This window comes from Rutidosis leptorrhynchoides, chromosome 2, assembly GCF_046630445.1.
Source record: "Rutidosis leptorrhynchoides isolate AG116_Rl617_1_P2 chromosome 2, CSIRO_AGI_Rlap_v1, whole genome shotgun sequence".
Lineage (NCBI taxonomy): Eukaryota > Viridiplantae > Streptophyta > Magnoliopsida > Asterales > Asteraceae > Rutidosis > Rutidosis leptorrhynchoides.
Genome location: NC_092334.1, coordinates 586,982,342 through 586,997,768, shown reverse-complemented (window position 1 = coordinate 586,997,768; position 15,427 = coordinate 586,982,342). Strand labels below are relative to the sequence as shown.

Below are 15,427 nucleotides of genomic sequence, written 5' to 3'. Positions count from 1 at the left end.
CACTTTTTCACCCATTCTTCATCCAACCCTAACATTATTTCTCTGTCTTTCTTTCTTCTTTTCTATACCTACTTACTCTTCCTGGAGGTCGCGATTGTGGTGCGTTGCTGGAGGTCAGAAACGATCTGAAGCACCACCGCCATCTTCCTCAAAATAAAGATATGAAACACCACCACCATCTTCCTCCCTTCATCCACCGCCCTCTTCATCAATGATTTACCGGCAGCTGTTGAGGAGAAAACAGGAAGCTAAACCACCACCGTCATGTTCATCGGTTCACCCTCAGTGTTCGACTCTTTCCAGCCTCATGTACTCAAAAATTATTTATTGGTGTAAAAGTTTACTATTGATTGGTGTTTGATTTTGTTTGTTCTTTCTATTAGGTTATAAACAAAAATTGCTTGATGTTTTCCTGAACAACAGATGGTTGTTCATCTTCCAGTACCTAGAAATTAAATTTATTTACTTATTTAGTTTAACATAAAGGTTATCATCTCTTTTGTTCCTTCTTTTTTGCTCAGAAAAACACTCAGGTAAGATTCTCCTCTGATGTTTTGTTTATACACCTTTTAACTTCTTTCTAGAAGGCTGCAGTTGCAATTTTGGTTTTAAATTAGGGTTCTTATTTGTTGTAGGTTGCTTTCGATAAACTGAGTTTACCTCATTATAGGTAATAGTTCTCATTTATTGTTTATGTATGTTATTGTTCGCTTTTTGTGTATTTTGTCGTTAGCATATGTTGACAGTTTGCTATAGTCCCATCATACTATGTGTTTTCTTATGTGTGTTACTGATGCTCCTTTTAGAATTATGTTGCACCATTGTTTTATTAGCAGATGTCGTGTTTGCAGCTTCTTATCTGTTTCTAATTTGCTATTATACGATATGCACATATTTAATATTGTTAACTGTATCCTTCTTTATTGCCTCACATTGTTGGACTATAAGTTAAATGTATGTGAGCCAGATGTTTTACGCTCTAATAGTCTAATAGCAACTAGAAAACGCCAAAGGGGATCAGGCTGACAAACTAATATTTCCCTTTGAGCCTGTTAACGAACATGAAGATACTGCTGGTGTGCCCTCCGTATCTTCGATGCAACTGAGTGTTTCTGAAATTAGTCTACGTAGTTTATATCACTTCCTGCTATCTTACTTTTCCTGTCAACTGTTTCAGTCTCTAATAACATGGCTGGAATAACAGCGATTGCCGATCTCAGGCCTAACGATACACTGAAAATCATCGAAGTCAACCTATATCACTAATCAATCGTAAAAAACCCGCCTGATAGAACTCCACTCAGTGTTTGCTGTATGTTACTCTAATAAATGGTAACTTTAAAAATATACATGCTGTAGTTTTCAAGCATTACGTGTAGAGTAATACATTTAATACTTATCTATATCAAACATATAGCTGACATTTGTTACACATAACTATACTAATAGGTGACGCAATTCAAGAAAATATGAGCGCATACGATATACAATATCTCAACTTGGTATTCGATTCGGGTGCTGCATACATCATACAAAATCACAAGTTTCATATGCGAACCAACAAGGCCCCAACAACGTCCAATAGAGTGTCCAACAACTTTAAGATTTGGCCGATTTAAAATATTTAAATCTATCCCTGCATTTGGATTCCCGACAAATTACGTCAGATTCATTTCATATGGAGATACAACCATCTACAAGAGCACCAGACGATCAACTATTTACAAGAGCACTAAACTACGAACTACCATACACAAGAAAAGAAATTCCGATTCTCACAGGTAAACACACTTAATAACCACCTTTTATTCTTTATTTTTCATTTTTCATTTTTACAGCTACTAATTGTATTACCTAACAAAAGTCAGATTATATTGGGTCGATTCACTACGTCGGCGACATAAGCCCATACGGAGATGCAAACACTACACAAAAACGATGTCGGAAAATTGATATCAGCAATCTCAGGTAACAAAAACAACATATTTATTTCATTACAATGTCATACATAGAGCAAAGTGTTTGTTACTAACACCATACAACGCCTTAAACATATACAGTAAGGACATCACCAAGTTGACGTTATGGAACGAACAAGCCACGAGCTTCGACATACAGCTATATGAATCATTGCAAAAGCCAGTCCTCATAGCTGTTAGTTCCTGCTGGGTCAAAAACGAAGAGGTAATTAGTAACCTGACACTATATAAAAGCAGTCATGTAAATAACCTCTGTCCAACAAAATATACTAAAAATGTTCATGTAATTTATAATGCACGAAAAGTGCAACTTACAGATGTATCTGAAATCCACGAATCAATCAATGCGTAAGTCTGTACAAATAACTATCACCCATCAATCATATATCATATATATATAAATGAAATCAGCTGACCCGTTTACTATAAGCAGCTACAGGGAGAAATATTCAGCGAAATCAACACTACACTTGAACAGAAGCGAACAGAGAAACGCTAGCATACTTGCTAGGACAGGACCTCAAACTTTACCCTGCAAGTACATTTCCAGAGCTGATAGCTATAATGTTTTACAGAATGACCTCTTTACCTGCGAACGAACCATTCTCAAAGTAGAGGAACGCCATGCGTGGTGTGACCTTTTGCGAGCTCGGATCTTTGGTGAGAATTAAATATGTTGAATCTGATCTCAAGAAAATCAAGAGTGTAGACCTTTAAACATTAAATAATTTTTGTAATTTTATCTTTATTTTGTGGACCAAAACTTCGCTTCCTGTAATTAATTTAGTTAGGCACAAATGCAGTATAAGCTGCTTTCCTCCAGATCATTTATTTTCTTGATTCTTTTATGCTATACAGATAACTATAAAGAATAATGTTTTTTGTTGTAGGCACTCCAAATGAAATAGTGGTACCATGTAAAGCAACTCTCGGAGCTGTGGTTGCTTGACATAAACTGTTAGCCTGAGGTATGACACTTCTTCTATAAAATGAGCGTTTCTCTACGAATTTGGGTTTTGTTGGGCTAGCATGAGCAGAATATATAAAATGAGCGTTTCTCTACGAATTTGTGTTTTGTTGGGCTAGCATGAGCAGTATATATATATATATATATATATATATATATATATATATATATATATATATATATATATATATATATATATATGGGGAAGTAACCAATCGGAGGGAAGCGGGGTGAAGCAAATTTTTTTTTCCTTCTTTTTTTTGGATTTTTTTTTTCAGGCATCAAGATCACACGAAAATATGAACATTTAGAAAAGACACTTCGTGATGAATGTTATTATTTAGGCGGGAAAATGATCGACAAAAATAACATTCAAGATAATATTGATCGTGAAGAATGTTAACGTTTTTTTTCTTCATGTTTTGTGAAGCAAAATTTAGCCCGATTTAGAGTTTAGAGTTTAGGGTTTGGTGTTTTTGGTTTAGTCCCTAAACCCCAAGCCCCAAACCCTAAACCCTAAACCCTAAACTCTAAACCGTTCGTGTTAAAAACTCAATCTAAATCCTAAATCTAAACCCTAAACCCTAATTTTCTAAACCCTATTATCTAAACCCTATAAACCCTAATATCTAAACCCTAATATCTAAAACCTCAACATACGCTCGAAAAACACGATAATTGTTATATATTACTCCTTCGAGCGTTTTCCCGCCAAAATAAAAACATATATCACAAAGTTTCTTTATTAAATGTTCATATTTTCATCCAATCTATAATGTTCGTGAACAAAGTTTTTTCAAAAAACGAAGAAAAAAAAGTTTTGCTTCCCCCCGCTTCCCCGCGATTGGTTACTTCCCCCTTATCTTACCACTATATATATATATATATATATATATATATATATATATATATATATATATATATATATATATATATATATATATAGGGTCATAAACAAGAGGGAAACAGTAATAAACGATAAACCCTAATTATCAACAAAATCGATTATTATCGTATAAATCAGGACCGATCAATGGATGGTTGTTGCAAAATCTTATGTTGATTTAAGATTTAATCGCGTCTTTTTCCTCCAGTGATCTTTTCAACTTCTTCTTGTCAATCCAAGTATTCATATTCACCGAATCTTAAATCAGATATTTTGAATCAAACGATTTTCAATTCTTCCAAAAATTAAAACTATTACGAACCCAATTATCAAAACGGTCTTTAGGATTTATACATTGAAATGGTAAAATTTGATTTTTTTTGTTAATCTGACTAAATGTGTGTTTTCAGTAACCGTCACATTTGTGGGATTTGATAACATCAAATGGGTTAGGTTCCATCATCATCACTTCGGACCTTCGGAATCTGGTGATTATTTTTGGGGTAATGTTTTAATCTTATTAATACAGGACAATCATTTTGAGGTAATGTTTCGTTTTAATTTATATTAGTGGTTACTTTGTTTATCGTGTTATTTTTCCTGTCGGATTTTTTGTTTGAGTACATTGAATCAGCATTTGTTGTTTGGCGTTTTTGATTTGTTACTACCATGAATTTGATTTGTTCATCATGAATATCAAGTGGGGGATCTGCAGCTCATACAATGGTAAGAAGGGTTATATATTGTGTTATGTATTTTTGATTTGGTGAATCATGTTGGTTATTGTTCTTGCAGAGCTGACCCTATTACTTAATAAGAATCCTATTGCTTCAGGTAGATGGGCAGTTCTCATGGAAATAGAGATTGTTGAGCAAACCATTAACCATGGTAAGGTAAAAAACAGTCGTTGATAGTTATGACAATTTTTTGGTCTATAATGTGTTTTGATCACAACCTCCAAGAGCTATGTGAGACAAGCATTCACTTGAGATTTTGTTCAAAATTTCATCTTGACTTGTGGGATTTGTTTGTTCTGCATTAAAAAAACTAACTGGGAGAATTCGATTTCTATCGGCCACTACGGGGAAAAGTTACAACTCAATTATTGTAAGTTGATTTTTATTACAATCAAATTTTATTGTTTTCTAATTGCTTTTGAATTCATCTTATAAATTTATTACATTCTATGTATATGTACTTTTAGATACGGTTTCTTTTATATATTTGAAATTAACATGTTTACAAACGATGAACTTGTGGTTCTGCACAGCTAATTGGAATGCGTGGGCCAATCGATATTGAAATGTCGGAGAACGGGCTAGAAATTGATAAGTATTTCACAAAAGATTTTGATTTTTATCACGTTAATGAGGTTTGTTTCTTGCATACTCTTTATTAAATATTTCTATATAGTAGCATGTTTATTAGGATATTTGTGGTTTGAATTAATGCTTCAGTCTCATTAAAAAAGTTGTATCTTTCAAGTTGTAAAATGACCTGCATTTAATGTTTTCGGCTTCTTGATGGATGCCGGATTATGTTCAGTTTGTGGAGAAGAGAGTTTCGGAACTGTTAAGCTGGTTTGACATAAATCTAAAAGCCCTCTTATCGTCCATTCTCTTAATAATCGTTATGTCAATGAAGCTCAATTTCTTCATTTGACCTATATGGGATGCAACACAACCAGAATCGACGCAATTATGAGTAAATGGGTCTAAATTGCCCATAATACGATATACATATAAGAAGATAATACACATATAACTTTTCATGGGTCCAACTATAATGAATCTTAGCTAACTGCATATGCAGATTTTGCTTTGAGGCTGGAGCTACATAATCAAGAGATTAAGAAAGAGTATGCAGATGCAAAATATTTGTGTGACAAGGTACATTTTTTGGGTCATTTGCAATTGTAAATAATGTCCTCGAACTTTTACTTATTTTATTATATGCTTTGTGGGTCCATCTTACCTGTTAATCATAATAAAATGTGTTCAAACTTCAAGGAACTTCTTAAGAAGGCATCTGCATCGTTGAAAGGATCAACAAAAGGAGTGCAAAAAGATTTGAAGTTGGATAATGGTCCACGATCTACGCTTAAAATTTCTGAAACGACTAGTCACAAGACCTATAACTGAGATCCCAGAGGTAATGTGATATCAATCTGACCTTTATGTACTTATAGGTGTGAATACGGGTGCGTTTGGTAACTGGTTGTGAGAAAGAATGGAACAACTCGTTCGTTGTTTACAAATCAAACCCCCGAGACGATTGCTATGTGGCTTTCTAACACATTCATAATTCGATGCTTGCTGTGCTATTTGATTAAAACTTCCATAGTACTGTCATAATGCAAAAACATTTATATTAGGATGTGCCGATACTTTAATGGAATAATCTAGAGTGTTTAATTTAACTCTTAACCCTAAAGGAACTTTTCTCTTTGCATCCCAAATAATTAATAATTGCATATAATTTGAGATATATGATACACGTTATTAACGAATGTTTGAGATAGTCAACTTTTCAAATACTACCACTCTACTTATTCCTCACACCGTTTAGACTCTTACATCATCTCAGACCAATCACAAAAAAGCTCTAAAAAAATCAGTACAACAGATTGCTGCAGCTTCTGTTTCGACTGCTGATGCTGCAAAAAACATTGTCCCTCCAACTTTAGCTTATCAGTTTCAGGCTTCAAGGCAAGGATTATCTGGCGATCAAACGCTGTAGGCTTGTTTGCTATAAGTATAGATATGATTTCAATCTTTTTACCCTATAAAAAACAGTGTTGCAAAACTCGGAATTACTCGGCTAATACTCAATTAAACTTGGTCAAACTCGGTCATAAGTCGACCAAATCTCGGGATTACTCAGAAAATCGGTGAAAATTGGTCAAAAATCCGTCAAAGTTGGCCAAAGTCAAACTTGGTTAACATCCGAGTACTCTCGAGTATTCCCTAAAAAGTCCCGACCGAATACTCCTCGAGTAGCTATTTTCTTGCTTTTTACTTGTCCTTTTGATGATAATATTCATTGATTTTTGCTTTGTTTTTTCATTTCCAACTAGGTCACGAAATCCCGTCGCATTACCACATGTCTTTAAAAATGCATTGTCAGCACCACTCTCAATGGATATTGTAATGGGCATTATCACCAATTTATGGTAAGTAAAAGTTGTACCTAATTTATTAATCATGGCTCACATGTTAGCTGAACACAACTAAAATCTTATTGTTTTGGTACTTGGACAGTGAAAAAGCTGAACATAACTAAAATCTTATACGTCGAACCTATTAATAGTAGATACGAACCGTTGATTAGTACTACTTTGGAATTTAATTCCGTTACTTTATTTTGAATATTTTATATATTTTTACACATCTGAACTTTTAGAATGTTATATTGTTTATTTGCGTTATTATGGTTGTAGAATGTCTTAAAATATGTCATTTCATATAACCCGCGGTCGCGGGTCTTTAACTAGTTTGTATTAGAAACTGGTGACATAGCCCCTGAGTATTTACATGATCGCCTGGTAACGACTAAAATGGATGTTTTCGCTTTTGGAGTTGTTTTGCTAGAGCTTATTTCTGGTAAGGAAGGTATTGATAAAGATGGGAAGGGTTTTTGGGTAGAAGTGTGTGATAAGTTAGTGTTGGTAATGGGTCTGTTTTATCTGGGGGGTCCAATTTCAGCCTCTACTGTTATTTCGAAGGGTGCTGGCCAGGTTACATCAAATGAGCATGATGTTGTTTCTAATCTTGATTCATAACCAAATGATGATAACATAACTTTTGTGGAAAGATTGGTTCATTTGAAGAAGGGGAAGAAAAGAAAGAACGCTGGCAAAACAAAAGAAAAAAACGAACGAAGATAGGCCATTACCGAATGCGAATGAGCCTTCCACTTCGGGTACGTATAAGCTTAAAGATAACGTTTATGACTTGGATTACGGGGACACAATTCAAAATTTGTTTATGGGTTTTCATGATGGAAGAGAAGGCGGTTCACGGGAAAACGGGAAAAGTTATATGACCGTGAAGGCTTTCGCGGCATTCGATGTAATGATGACACTATTGGCCGAGGAGAGCGATCCGGGTGATGGATCCCGAATGTATTATCTTACAAGATAGAGAATCGGTTCGGGCATAATACTTTGAAAGAGACGGTTAACGATAAGTTGAAAAGGGCGGGACCTAGAGGTTGGTAGGTTGGGTTTGTCGTGTTTTTTCGTTCTCTTTTTTTCGTACGTTGATTTCACTTTGTTCGTTTAGTTTGGTTCAGTATTTGTAAGGTTTTTCAGGTTGTTAGGAGAGACTCGTTTTATAGATAGTTTTTGTTAAGACGTGTGTTTTCTAGGTGCGAGCTTCTTCGTTTACCCCGTTCTTTTGTAATCTTTCTTGATGGCGTTTTCCTTTGAAAAAACAACCTCGTTTCTATATGAGTTTTAGTTATTTTCGCTGAAAAAAAGTGTGATATTTATTATAATGTGAATGAAGAGAAACAGAAACATAAGCTAAAAGGGTTCGATGATTTTCTTGTTAGGGAATCATGTTCGATTGATATTGTTATGAACGTTATGTCAATCTCGATTGCTTGTTTACATAAGGATCTTTCACGAAGACCTAGTATGGTGGTCATTGTGTATGCGCTCTGTAAAATTCTTAATGCTAAAACTGTAAGAGCATACTACAAAGTGAAGCATATTGGCTCGATTTCAGAAATTGTATACTGTATAAAATAAGATGACCCAATTATTATATAATTAATATTAATAAAGAGAAAAAAAGTGGTAAGATAATGCTAAAACTATGCGTAAAATTTATCGCTATTGTTCCAACTTGCAAGATATTAAAGTTATCGCTATTGTTCCATTTGCAAGTTCTAAATATCATAAGCTACTTTTTTAAACAATCGGTGATATATAAATATGACTAGTGTATGACCATGTTTAGAAAAAAGTTATATGTAGTTTAATTGATTGAAATCTTCTCTTAGTATAAACTATGTACAAAGTCAACGAGTGATTTAGACATCTCAAGCTTCAATTCCACCATATTAAAGAAAATATGTAAACGATATTAGCTCTAAGTCATGCATTGAAATATCAAACATATTTTGAATGCATTGAAATAGTATCATTATCAGTGAACATTAGTGAGGATATAGTTTTCTTAATCATTAGAACCCGTGCAATGTCCGAACGTTGAAAAAAAATATACATCAACAATCTACACACATTTTGTTGTAGTGTTCGTCAAAAAGTTTATTGTAACTACTAGCTTCTTGCTAGTTTTATTTTTATTAATAAAATTGTTGTCTTAAAAAAAAGCAATATACACTAATTGCATACAACTTTATTATACATTTATAATATACAAATACCTTAAATAATGAGTTCTCAAACAAAAGTGACTATGTTATATAATATAATAACTTGTAGTAAATAGTAAATGTAATAAAGCATATTTAATTGACATATTAATTTTGAAATTGACTATTCTATAATTGAGGGGTATTATAATTTATGTGTATTATTTTATTTAATTGACATTCCTTAATTATAAATGTTGGAGGGAGTGTATAAATTTAATATGGTGGTGACATGTGACAGATATACACAAGACTTATAAAAATGTATAGATTCTTCTGACAATTGGTGAAAGAACCCGAAAACCATACAACAAGGGCCCTCGCAACAAAAACCAAGACAACATAAGCCTAGAAGCAGGGATGCAAAATTTACAAGACAAAAAACAACTAAACAAATAAAATTACGCGAACGAAACAAATTAGGAATCCGAGAATAACAAGAACCATACAAATAAGAGAAACTAAACAAACACCTTAGCCAAACAAAAAAAAAGCAGCATGTTCACGGCGAGATACCACTCAAATCACAAGAATGATACAAAAAACACGAAGAAGAGAAATCGAGTTGTCCTAAGGTCATTACAATCAAAACTATTTACTTTTTTTTTCAGGAATATCTATCTCATACTTGTTCTTAATCTCATTCATAAAGGTTGTGAAGAGTTTCATTTAAGGAACACTGTAATTAACAACTATTTACATATAATTTAGATGATTTATGAAACTAGAAGTACCTAATGTAATTACATAATAAATAATTGATATTAATAATTACTATTAATAATAATAAACAAATTGCAATATAAAGAGTGTTTTTTTTTTTTTTTTTTAAATCAAAAGAAAATACAATCCAAAAAAGTTACTCCGTAAAATTTACCAGAGATATAGTTTGGTTAGGCTACTGTAGCTAGTCCCACATCGACCAGAAGTTGCTTCGTCTGCAAGTTTATAGTACGCAGGCAAGCCCTAACTATTGTCCCTTCGGGGACATCCGATAAAATTGGAACGATACAGAGAAGATTAGCATGGCCCCTGCGCAAGGATGACACGCACAAATCGAGAAATGGTTCAAATTTTTTTCCGATCAAATTTCTCGATATTTGTTTAGTATTTTGGTGATTTTTGCTCAAAATTTTCCATCTTTTTGCTCTGTCTTTCTGTAATTAAGGTTTGTCTTTTTTGCCATTGATAGAGTTACTTCTGTATGATTTAGGGTTTTGGTCCAATTTATATGTTTAGATCTTAAGTTTGGGTTCAAAAGTCTAATTAGGGTTCCATTGCCATTGATAGATTTACTTCATTGTCAATTAGGGCTTGTGTGCTCGTGATGGTTATAGATTATTAATTTATAAATGCTTCTTTCTGCCGTTGATAAATTTAGGACATAAATTAGGGTTTTGAATTTTACTTGTTGACAGATCAGGTCATTTTGGGTTTTGTGTCACTTGTAGAATTTAGTTCATTATCAATTGAGGCTTTTGTCTTTAAACTTGTAATCCGGTGATGATTAATAAGTTGTGGCTTTTTATAAGTTTTATATGAAGTTGTTCTTCATTAGATTTTTAGATTCTTGAGTGTAAAGATTCACTTCATGGTTTTACAAATCTATATCATAATGTTGAATTTGAAACTGATTCGTTATTTCAATGCTGTAATACAGATTATAGTAGCAGTTCATATTTGTTTGCATCTGTACATATAACTTAGAGAGTTTATAACTATAATCACATTAGTAATCATACAAATTAAACTTTTGAAAATTAGGGAGGTTTAGTATATCTGGTAATACATTCACTTTTATACTCTTTTCTCAACGATTAAAAAAATTGAGATTATGCATAAATTCGTTATCATGTTTGGTTTGAACTTGGCCTTTGAAAGCAACTATTAGGGTAAGCATGTATAAGAAAGTAAGTGTTTCTTAGTGACCACATAAATCGTTAATTCATTAACATGTCTTGTTAAGTTGTATTTTCGCACCCTACTTCCCATCCGAAGAACCTCTTTGTCAAGCCTGAGATGACATAAGTGGTATATGAATTTAGTCATCTGGATATGTTTGTTAATGTAGTGATCTGTTAATGTTACGAAAAGAGGTATTTCGGGTTGGAAATAGGACACCGATGCGAACATAACCCATGTTTTATACGCACCATATAAACTAATGGGTCAAATGTTTAAGCAATTACAACCAAGATGAGCAGATAAGCTATTAGATAACAATCATAAACACCCCATCTATGTTTGGTTTTAGAGTCACTATATAGCTTGGTTGTGGCCATGGGTTTGTGAAATATTTTCTTGCCTGCAGGTAATGGTTTTTTCTTTTAATATTTGTTATTTTTGTTACCGAAGGTACATTATGATTTCATATAACCATTTCATTTTTTTTGAATTTTTTCATAACAATAAGGTTTACATCTGTTCACCGACACCCTAGTCCCTAGACAAGAATCTTGGTAATGGTCTGTTATGAATCTACATTATACTAATTCCTTTATATTGTTGAAGTAAATGTAGTTAGCATAAAGTTGAATTAGCACTTGAATGAACACGAACATGTTGACAGTTGGGAATAATTATGAATCTGTTTCATTTTATTTTTTTATTTTTTTTTTAGTTTTATTAGTATCATATTCTTAAACTGATATATTTTTATTTTATTACTATTATTTTTTACTTTTTTTAAATTCACAGCAACACTCCCTTACTTTGAGTATGCATCATTGCATTTTGGTATAGTCAAATGTAAGCTTAGAGTTTATGGAATTTCATTTTTAGCAGATTCATTTACTTTGAGTATGCACCATTGCGTGTTTAAGATGTGCATTTTATGCTTATGAGCACAATTCTGATTGAAATGATAACAATACCCTTATCAATCACCATTTGTTAAAAAAAAAAAAAAAAAGGTTCCTTAATTACCAGTTTACCACATTCAGTTCAAATGTGAGGATAAACTGATTTGGATCATGCCGCTACACATAAACGAATATCATGGACTCATAGCGTTGCTTCAAAGCTACAATCGCAGGTGGTAACACCACAGCTTTCAACTTTGTCCTTAAGTTTGAGTATTTTTAGCCCGGTTATTCACCATGCATCGTAGGTGTGAAAACCGAATATTCTTGACGTTGATCAGGTGGTCTCTAGGTAAGTAGGTATGTGTATCTAACTTTTTAGAGTCAGGTTTGAGTGTTTGCTGTTCAATCTCCTTTGTTATTTTAAAACTCTGTGTTCCGCTTCATGTTTTGTAAGGTCTGTTTATATTGCATTTGCATTTAATTTTGAATGTGTATAACAGGGCAGGGAATCTTAATTATTGTAGGTAGTTGTTTCACAGTTAGAGTGGAAAAATGTCCGTGGAGGCTTTCACGGCATTCGTTATAATGATGACACGTTTGGCTGAGCGAACCGGGTGATGGATCCATCAATGTGTTAGCTTACATGATAGAGAATCGATCCGGGAAGAACACTTTGAAAGAGATGGTTAACGGTAAGTTGAAAAGTGCTGGACCTAGAGGTTGATTGATTGGGTTCGTCTCGTGTTCTTTCGTATATATTTTTTCATATTTTTAATTTCACTTAGTTCGTTTGGTTTGGTTCCTATTATTATCGTGTAGTATTCGGTTTAGTATTAGTTAGTTTGTTTTAAGTTTTTTTGGGTTGTTGGGGGAGGCTCGTTTATATATAGTTTTCTTGGTTGCTTTCTAGATGCGAGCTTCCCCGTTTTCCCCCGTTTATTTGTATTCTCGGTTGAGGGCGTTTTCCTCGAGAAAACGACCTCGTTTCTATATGAGTTATCGTTTTTTGCCAAAAAAAGAAAAGAAAAAAGAGTTAGAGTTGTGACAATTTAGTTACACATTTGTATTGTTTGTGCAGATGGAGAGTACTTTACATGATTCAGATGAATCAGTGGTTCATTTGACGAATTTAGACCAAACAATGGGCACGTTTCATAGCATCATTATTATAATAAGCACACTATATGTCGATTAGTTTTAGAAACGGGCCACCTTGATCAAATAAGTTATTTCGCGTACCGAGTACAATGGACAAACAGAGGAACGGTTTAAGGGTGAATACGGTGGCCATATTATGAGAAGATAGATAACTGTATCGTCGTCTTATTCGATTGTGAGGTTCTTATAAAGAATCTCACCTCATGTATATGGGAAATCTTTTGGATTTGAGGTGGTCACAAAAACTGTATTCATCTGTTACATGTAAATAAGATGCACAAGGTATGTTAACTATTGCTTCTGATATTCTCTTATGTATTCTTTTTAGCATGCATTCCTTGTGGTTTTATCATAGCATTTATATATTAATTTATGTTACTATAGTATTAGGTTTTTTTTTTTTTTTTTTTTTTTTTTTTTTTTTTTTTTTTTTCCCCGGAAAAAATAGAAATTAAAATTAAAATATATCAAAATGGTCTAATAGTGTTACAATATTGACCGATAATCTAATTGATAGATTCTAGAAAAAATTACGCCGTTGGTACCTATGGTTTGTACACTTTTGCACCGTTACACCTAAACTTTTATTTTTGCGTAGTTGGTACATGAGTTTGGTTGACCATCACCATTAGTACCCCAATGCTAATGTCTGTTTATTGTTAACTGTTAACCCCTCACATGTGCAACGCATGTGAGGGTATTTTCATCCCTTCCACTATTTGTTTCCCTATTAAAAACACCATAATGTACAATACCACCATTCAGTTTATTCTCAAATCGACATAAACCCTAATTCGCACAGAACAAGAAACGCAAAATTATGACGATGAAGTTCGGAAGATGGATGCATTAATTTAATGATTAATAGTATTTAATAACTAAAATGTTCAAGTTTTTTAGTACAACAGTAGTAAATTTTTTTGGATATAGAAGAATTGTTATTTAACGTGTTATTTAGTACAAGAGTAGTAAATTTTTACAGTATGGCGTTTTTAATAGGGAAACAAATAGTGGAAGACACGAAAATACCCTCACATGCGTTGCACATGAGGGGTTAACGGTTAACATTAAGCATACGTTAGCATGGGGTGCCAATGGTGATAGTTAACCAAAACTCAGGTACTAACCACGCAAAAATAAAAGTTTAGGTGTAACGGTGCAAAAGTGTACAAACAACAGGTATTAACGGCGTAATTTTTTCTAGATTATTCCATGATCTATTTGACACATTTATCAAATACAGAAGCCAATTACTAGGTACAACCTAACATATTGCACAAATACATTTTAATTAACTGAAAATTACTATGGACTGTCTTGAGTATAAGAAAGCTAGAGGTATACAGTACTATTTTTTTATTTTATTTTTATTTTTTCCTCAATAAATATATTTCTATAAACTTAAAAGTTTTTGCGAATACATTTCAAAAGTGGAGCATGATGCCATAGTCATCAAATTGAATTTGTGATCATTTTTTATTTGCTCTCCAAAATTCCAAGTCAATAGTCAAAGAAAGTAATGATTTAAGAATTTTTATCAGGATTTTAAGACGGTAACTATTGAAAAGCAAGAAGCTAATCGTCAAAAATCTAAATAATGTTATAAAATATCTAGATTGTGTTATAAAATATCTAGATTGGATTTTAATTTTATTATTATTATATTTCTTACATAGTAATATTTTATACTATAAATAGACATGTATGGTAACCATTTAAGGTGCACCATTTCTCTTGAAATATCAATATCAATATTTCTTCTCTCCTTCTTCTCTCTTTTTCTCTCTTTGTTCTTATAACCATTAAAGGTAGTTATAAGCCTACTGAATTATAACACGTTATCAGCACGAAGAGCTTAGTGTAATCAAAGGATATCTCAAACGATCACAAGTCAGTGATCAAGGTATGAAATTATTAATAATTTTCAGACTCGAATATATCAAACTTCTACTAACATTTTGAACTACTAATTTTTATTAAGTTCTTAGTGCATTTGTATTGTTCTTATTATATGGTTGGCTCTGCCACCTAAATTATATATGGTCGACACTGTCGCCTAACTATCATTTATGTTTACTAACTCTTATTAACTTCACTAACATTTATATTTATGTTATTTAAGTTATATATGGTCGGTTATACCACCTGAATTATATTTCTGTAATCTAACTTTTACTAACTTCACTAACATTTATATTTATGTTATTTAAGTTATATATGGTCGGTTATACCACCTGAATTATATTTCTGT

At 32.8% G+C, this 15,427-nt stretch overlaps 1 long non-coding RNA gene and 1 other non-coding gene across 3 annotated transcripts; both read left to right on the top strand.

Annotated features, from left to right (window-relative positions):
• The first annotated feature begins 10,189 nt into the window (after window positions 1–10,189).
• On the top strand, window positions 10,190–10,292 carry LOC139895487 (U6 spliceosomal RNA). The gene has a single exon (XR_011775927.1). It is a non-coding gene; the product is annotated as a U6 spliceosomal RNA (small nuclear RNA).
• Window positions 10,293–11,085: 793 nt separating this feature from the next.
• Window positions 11,086–13,482, top strand: LOC139893287 (uncharacterized). Of its 2 annotated transcripts, XR_011774439.1 has the most exons (3): window positions 11,086–12,375; window positions 12,543–12,710; window positions 13,097–13,482. It is a non-coding gene; the product is annotated as an uncharacterized lncRNA (long non-coding RNA). The 2 variants fall into 2 exon arrangements; XR_011774438.1 differs by having other exon boundaries at window positions 11,086–12,710.
• Window positions 13,483–15,427: the final 1,945 nt, after the last annotated feature.